We start from the raw sequence: 6,898 nt of genomic DNA, 5'->3' as shown, positions 1-6,898 counted from the left end.
CTGGAAAAGCTCAGCAGGTCTGGCAGCATCTGTGGAGGAGAAAACAGGAAGGGAGGAAACAGGAAGACAGGAAGGGTCGTTAACTCTGTTTTCTCCTCCACAGATGCTGCCAGACCTGCTGAGCTTTTCCAGCAGCTTTGTTGTTGTGACAGATTTTGTATCCGTGGGCTTACAAAACGTCACTGATCTCCACCACAAGGTGAAGGGTCTAGGCCCGAAACGTCAGCCTCTCTGCTCCTATGATGCTGCTTGGCCTGCTGTGTTCATCCAGCCCTGCACCTTGTTGTCTCGGATTCTCCAGCATCTGCAGTTCCTACTATCACTGATCTCCACCAAACAGGTCTGAGTTAGAGTCAGGGCAATGATGAGATACTGCTCCAAGAGTGGAGAGAGAGAAGTGGTAACTCCATACAAAACTTCCCCCCTCCCCACCTCACTATTTTCATCCCCAAACCGAGGGAGTACCAGACAAAGCACCTCTAATACCACCACAACACCTTGTCCCACAGTAGCGGTTTCTGGCCCTGCACAGGAAATAGTGGAACAGTCTTTACCGGGATCCACTGGGCTTTGAAATTCTGGGTGAAAGATCAAAATCATCTGAGCGGCGAGAACAGGGATTTGAGAAGCCTGTCTCCACCGTTGCTGAAACCTACAGGATGTACCAGGTAGAAGCAATAGGAAGCCTGTGGAGTACAAACTGTAATTGATCAAATGTGTATGCGCCTTGTGGGCGCAAGGGACTGACAAAATATTGTTTCCCTTTTAAATGGACATATGAAATGTAAGGATTGGAACTACTTTCAACCCTTGTCCATTCTCACATCCCCAGGGCCAGCTCACCCTTTCGCTGGTTTCATGCTGCAATTTTATGAGATTAACAAGATAGGTTTCATCATTTAATTTGATTATTAGAAGCTAACATAGATTGTCATTGGAATCTTGCATTTGCAGTACAGTAGATAAACAAACGTTAGAAAATAGATTAGAAAGATGCCAAGTTAGAGATTCTGGGATTTTAAGTTGGATTTGAATTGGCTTCCTGCAGCTAAAAGCTAAAGATAGCTCTTGAATCTGCTTTCTCAGAGGATAGAGAAATGTTAGTGAAATAAATGACAACAGATGTAGCAGTCCTGAGGTAAGAGGAAACAGAATAATGAATATGTGGAATATCACATATTAAGTAAGATGACTGTTGTTCAGATCAGTGGTGATTGGCCACCGGGAGGGGTTAACGAGAGAAGAACAAGGATAAAAGAGATCCTCAAAAAATATTTGTGCAATGGAGAGCAACTAGAATTAGAAGATGAAGAACCAAGAGAGAGAAAAAGCTTGAAGACCGAGGCTGCAAAAGCTACGAGAAATCCTTTCATTGCTCTACTGTCTAGTGATTGACATGAGCAGCGTAACATGCATTCAATTGTAAATAGCTGCCTGAGTTTATCACTGTAGTTTGCTTGACAACAGATAAACTTCTCCACACTTCGTCTCAATAAAGCTAATAGTTGACTGGCAACCCAGCTCTGCTGCCGAGTCTGCTCCTGCCTGAAAAGGGGTGTAGATCACATAAAATTAGACAATGCTGAATCCAGGCTGGGAGCTATTTGTTGGATGAGTGGTTGAAGGATAGTTCAGTCCTCAGGGAGGGGGTTTAGTGCTGGCGTGGGGAAGTTTTCATTCTGAACATTCCCATCTGAAAATAGTAACCACTAATTTAGTACTTTCCCATGATGTGTAACCTTTTACGCATTCCCCTATTTTAGGCTTTTCAATTCAAATTGTGGGGGTTTTGCTCAGTATTCAGATCATAAAAGCATACAACGTTTCCTTTTTATTCATTGATGGGATGAAGGCATCGCTGGCTGGGCAGCATTTATTGCCCATCCCTAATTACACAGAGGGCAGTTAAGAGTCAACCACAATGCTGAGGGTCTGGAGTCACATGTAGGTCTGACCAGCTAAGGATGGCAGTTTCCTTCCCTAAAACCAGATGAGTTTTTCCTGACAATCAACAATGGATTCACAGTCATCATTAGACTCTTAATTCCAGATATTTATTGAACTCAATTTCCACCATCTGCTGTGGCAGGATTCAAACCCAGGTCTCCAGAACATTATCTGGGTCTCTGGATTAGCATTCCAGTGATAATACCACTAGGCCATCACCTCCCCTGGAACATAATCAGGCCATTCAGGCCATTGGGTTTGCTCCACCATTCAGTCATGGCTGATATGTTTGTCAACCCTATTCTCCTATATTCTCTCCACAACCCTTGGTCCCTTACTAATCAAGACTCAATAACTTAGCCTCCATGGTCTACTGCGGCAAACAGTTCCACAAACTAACCATCCACTGGTTGAAGAAATTCCTCCTCACTTCAGTTCTAAAGAGTCGGCCCTTCACTCTGAGGCTGTACCCTTGGGTGCAAGTCTCTCCTACTTGTGGAAACATCATCTCCACATCCACTCTATCCAGGCCTCTCAGTATCCTTTAAGTTTCAATGACATTTCCACTCATCCTTCTAAATTTTGCCACGTAGAGTCCTCAAATCTCCTCATATGACAAGCCCTTCATCCCCAGGATCATTTTTGTAAACTTCCTCCGTACCCCTCCAATGCAACTCAGCCTCCTTTAGATACAGAGCTGGGTTGTCAGTCAACTATTAGCTTTATTGAGATGAAGTGTGGAGAAGTTTATCTGTTGTCAAGCAAACTACAGTGATAAACTCAGGCAGCTATTTACAGTTGAATGCATGTTACGCTGCTCATGTCAATAACTAGACAGTACAGCAATGAAAGGATTTCTTGTAGCTTTTGCTGTGGGTCTGGAGTCACATGTAGGCCTGACCAGCTAAGGATGGCAGTTTCCTTCCCTAAAACCAGACGAGTTTTTCCTGACAATCAACAATGGATTCACAGTCATCATTAGACTCTTAATTCCCGGTGGCCAATCACCACTGATATGAACAACAGTCATCTTACTTAACCATGTGATATTCCACATATTCATTATTCTGTTTCCTCTTACCTCAGGACTGCTACATCTGTTGTCATTTATTTCACTAACATTTCTCTATCCTCTGAGAAAGCAGATTCAAGAGCTATTATATTCCCAGTGCAGTCTGACAAGAGCCTTATGCAGCTTCAGCAGTATATCTCTGCTCCTCTGTCTGGTCCTTTAGAAATTCATGCTAACATTGCACCTGCCTTCCCAACTGCCAAGTGAACTTGCATGTTAACCCGAACAAAATCTTGAACGAGGACTCCTAAGTCTCTTGTGCTTCAGATTTCCAAAACCATTCCCCATTTAGAAAATAGTCTACACCTCTATTCTTCCTACCAAAGTGCTAAACTTCACAGTTTCCCCACATTGTACTGCACCTGCCATGTCTTTGTACAATGATCTCAGTTCCTTCTTCCATATTGTTAATATTATAACATTAATTGTTATGGTCCCAACACTGACCCCTAGTCTGAACTCTACTAGTCACCAGCTACCATCCTGAAAAATATCGCTTTAATCCCCACTCTGCCTTCTACCAGTCAGCCAATCTTCTACCCATGCCAGTATCTTGCTCTTAACACCATGGGCTCTTAACACCATGTTATTTAGCAGCCTCCTGCAATTATACCTTCTCAAATGCCTTATGAAAATCCAAATAGCTGATGTCCACTGGCTTTCCTTTGTCTACCTCACTCATTACCTCCTCAAAGATTCTAACAGATTTGTCAGGCATGATCTATCCTTGACGAAGTCATGTTGATTCAACCCTATTTCACCTCAAACATCCATGTACTCCATAATCTCATCCTTAATAATGGACTCTAAAAATCTTACTAACAACCAAGATCATGCTAACTGGCTTGTAATTTCCCATGTTCTGCCTCCCTCAATTTTTAAACATGGGGATTACATTAGCCATTTTCCAGTCCTCTGAGACTATCCCTCAATCCAGTGATTCCTGAAAGATCACCACCAATGACTCCACAATCTCTGCAGCTATCTCCTTTAGAATTCTGAAGTGTAGTGTATATGATTTATCCACCTTAATCTTTCCCAGCATCTTCTCCTTAATGATGGCCACTAAACTCACCTTTGTCCCAAACTCTGTTCACGTTCTGCTATGCTTCTGGTGTCTTCCGGTGTGAAGACTGATGCAGAGTCATATTCTTTGGCAATTTCTTTGTTCCCCATTACTCCTTCTCCAGCCTCATTTTCCATGGTCCAATGTTCACTCTTGCCTCTCTCTCTTAACTTTTTATGTATCTAAATATCTCTTGCAATATTTTGTGTCACTAGCTAGTTTACTCTCATATTTCATTTTCTTCCCCCCTCTTATTGTTTGTTCAGTTGCCCTCTGCTGGTTTTTGAAGGCCTCCCAATCCTCTGGCTTCCCACCAGTCTTTACCATTTTATCATTTTTCTTTTGCTTTTATGCTGTCCCTGGCTTTCACACCCCCACACCATTGTTTTTTTAGTCACCGCCTGCTGGTTTTTAAAGGCCTCCAAATTCTCTGGCTTCCCACCAATCTTCACCATTGTATCACTTTTATTTTACTTTTATGCTGTCCCTGACTTCCCTTGTCAGAAATTGTCCTGTCCTACCCTTAGTATGTTTCTTCTTCCTTGGGATAAATTTCTTCTGTGTCGTCTGAATTACCTCCAGATATCCCTGCCATTGTTGCTCCACTGTCTTCCCTGCTAGGTACCCAGCAGGGTAATGAAATGTCTGTGGACCAACAATGATCCCACTTGGCAAGCCAACCAACCACATGTTCTTCTTCCAATCAACTCTGACCAGCTCTTCCTTCCTATCTTTGCTCAATTGTAGAGCTGTTACATCTGATTCAAGCTTCCCCATCTCAAACTGCAGGATGAATTCCATTCTATTATAGTCACTGCCCCCAGGGGTTTCTCCACCTTAAGTTCCCTAATCAAGTCTTCTGCATTATACATCAAGTCCTGAATTGCCTGTTCCCTAGTGGGCTCTACAACAAGCTGCTCCAAAACAAAATCTCGTAGACATTCACAAATGCCTTTTTACTACCAACATAATTTTCCCAGTCTACTTGCATATTGAAGTCCCCCATGATTACTGTAGTAGTGTCTTTCTTGTGGTTGATTGGCTCGCCAAGCTGGTTCATTGTTCCACAGACGTTTCATTACCCTGCTGGGTAACATCATCAGTGCAGCCTTCGATGAAGCGCCGTTGTGTTTTCCTGTCTGCTATTTAAATTCTGGAGTCCATTGAGCTGGATTACCTCACTTCCAGTTTTCCTTTGCAATGGAGTGTATATGGGGTCGAATTCTATATGTTTGTTGATGGCTTTCTTCGTGGAGTACCAGGCTTCTAGGAACTCCCGTGCTTGTCTCTGCTATGCATGTATATTGGTGTTGTCCCAATCGAATTGGTGGTTCTCCTTATTTTTATTATTATTATTATTATTTTCTCCTTATCCCTTTCGTGAATGCCTTTTCTACCTCCTGATTCATTTTCTGCTCCACATCCTGACTATTGCTAGGAGGCTTGTACATCTGAAAGTCATTGGCCTTTGACTGTAGAGAAAAAAGGTTTGCCTGTTCTGTCTTTGTAAAAATAGCTCAGGTATGGGTCTGAGCATAAAAGCATTGATGTTCAAAATCATAGATCGACAAAGCCTAGTTTATGTGTTCAGTATGGGCACCACACCTGAGGAAGGACAGACTGTACTGGTTGCAGGGGAATGCAGAGCAGATTTATCTGAATGATTCCTCAAATCTGGACAGGGTTAGATTATGGAGAATGGTTCACAAATGAGACATAAATTCATTGTAGCAATGAAAGAGGCCATTTCACCCTTCAAGTCCATGCCAGCTCTTTGTAGAGCAATCTATCTTGCGTCATTAACCACATGTGTTGAAACTGGGCCCTAGACATCATATCCCAGGTGAGTAATGTGTATCAGGAAAAAGATAGGTTCTAGCATTAATCCTTGATTAATTCCTCCTGCCCAAAAACAATCATTAATGAGTACCCTGTTTCCTTTCACTCAATTATGTTGCTGGCGCCCCTTCAAATCAATGGGCATGAATGTTCGTACACAAATCTCTCACATGGCACCTTATCAAGTTTGCCTTTTTCATTTCAATTTTCTCCTTTGAGTATCCATTCAACAAATGTACTTTAATGAACTACAAGTTGATGAGAAAACATTGCACAGCCAGTGTACTGTCCTGTTGTGTCAACCGTGATTCAGTGGATGTTTTTGGAGACAGGATATTCCCAGTTCTTGTAAGAGATTCTCAATGTGAACAGGGGTGGGGCATGATGTGTTTGAAGACAGGATGTTCCCATTTCTTAGCACTGGATTCTCAACATGAACGGGGTGGAATGTGTTTGAAATTGGGATGTTTGCACTTTTACACATTTAAATGAACATAGAAAGGCCCAGCTAGTCTGGGTAATACTGTGAAGTACATAGGCAGGTGCCACAGACATTGAAAAAGACAAATGGTATGTTGGCCTCAAAGTGAGAGGATTCGGGTGCAGGAGAAGGGATGTTTTGTTGCAGTTGTACAGGACCTTGATGAGACCACAGTTATCGTGAAGATCTTGTTTTGAGACTCTAACTCTTTTCCAACTTCAGTTTAACCTGCATTGAGACAAGGGAAATAGGCAATATTTTCATTAGCAGAAGGCAGCATGAGGGAGATGTTGGCCTGGAGTTCAAAACTGGATCAAGGTCACAGTATAAGATATAGACATTCCTTGTCCTTCAGGATCAGTGTCCATGGGAAATGCTGATAGGTTTATTTCACCATCATCGAGGTAACTCCTATCAGAATCAAACAGCCTCCAGTCAGAAAAAGGCAAAATGCTTCAGATAGTGGAAATCTGAAACAAAAAATTGGACTGTT

At 42.4% G+C, this 6,898-nt stretch overlaps 1 long non-coding RNA gene across 1 annotated transcript in view; it reads right to left on the bottom strand.

The window, feature by feature from the left end:
- Positions 1-6,206: 6,206 nt before the first annotated feature.
- The window catches only part of LOC125487629, a 40,068-nt gene continuing 39,376 nt past the window's right edge, over positions 6,207-6,898 (bottom strand). Inside the window, exon 6 of the long non-coding RNA XR_007265999.1 lies at positions 6,207-6,633. This is a non-coding gene — a long non-coding RNA (uncharacterized LOC125487629). The remainder of the gene's footprint in view (positions 6,634-6,898) is intronic.

Source organism: Rhincodon typus, chromosome 43 (assembly GCF_021869965.1).
Source record: "Rhincodon typus isolate 14 chromosome 43, sRhiTyp1.1, whole genome shotgun sequence".
In the NCBI taxonomy this organism is placed as follows: Eukaryota; Metazoa; Chordata; class Chondrichthyes; order Orectolobiformes; family Rhincodontidae; genus Rhincodon; species Rhincodon typus.
This window is presented reverse-complemented; position numbering and strand designations above follow the sequence as displayed.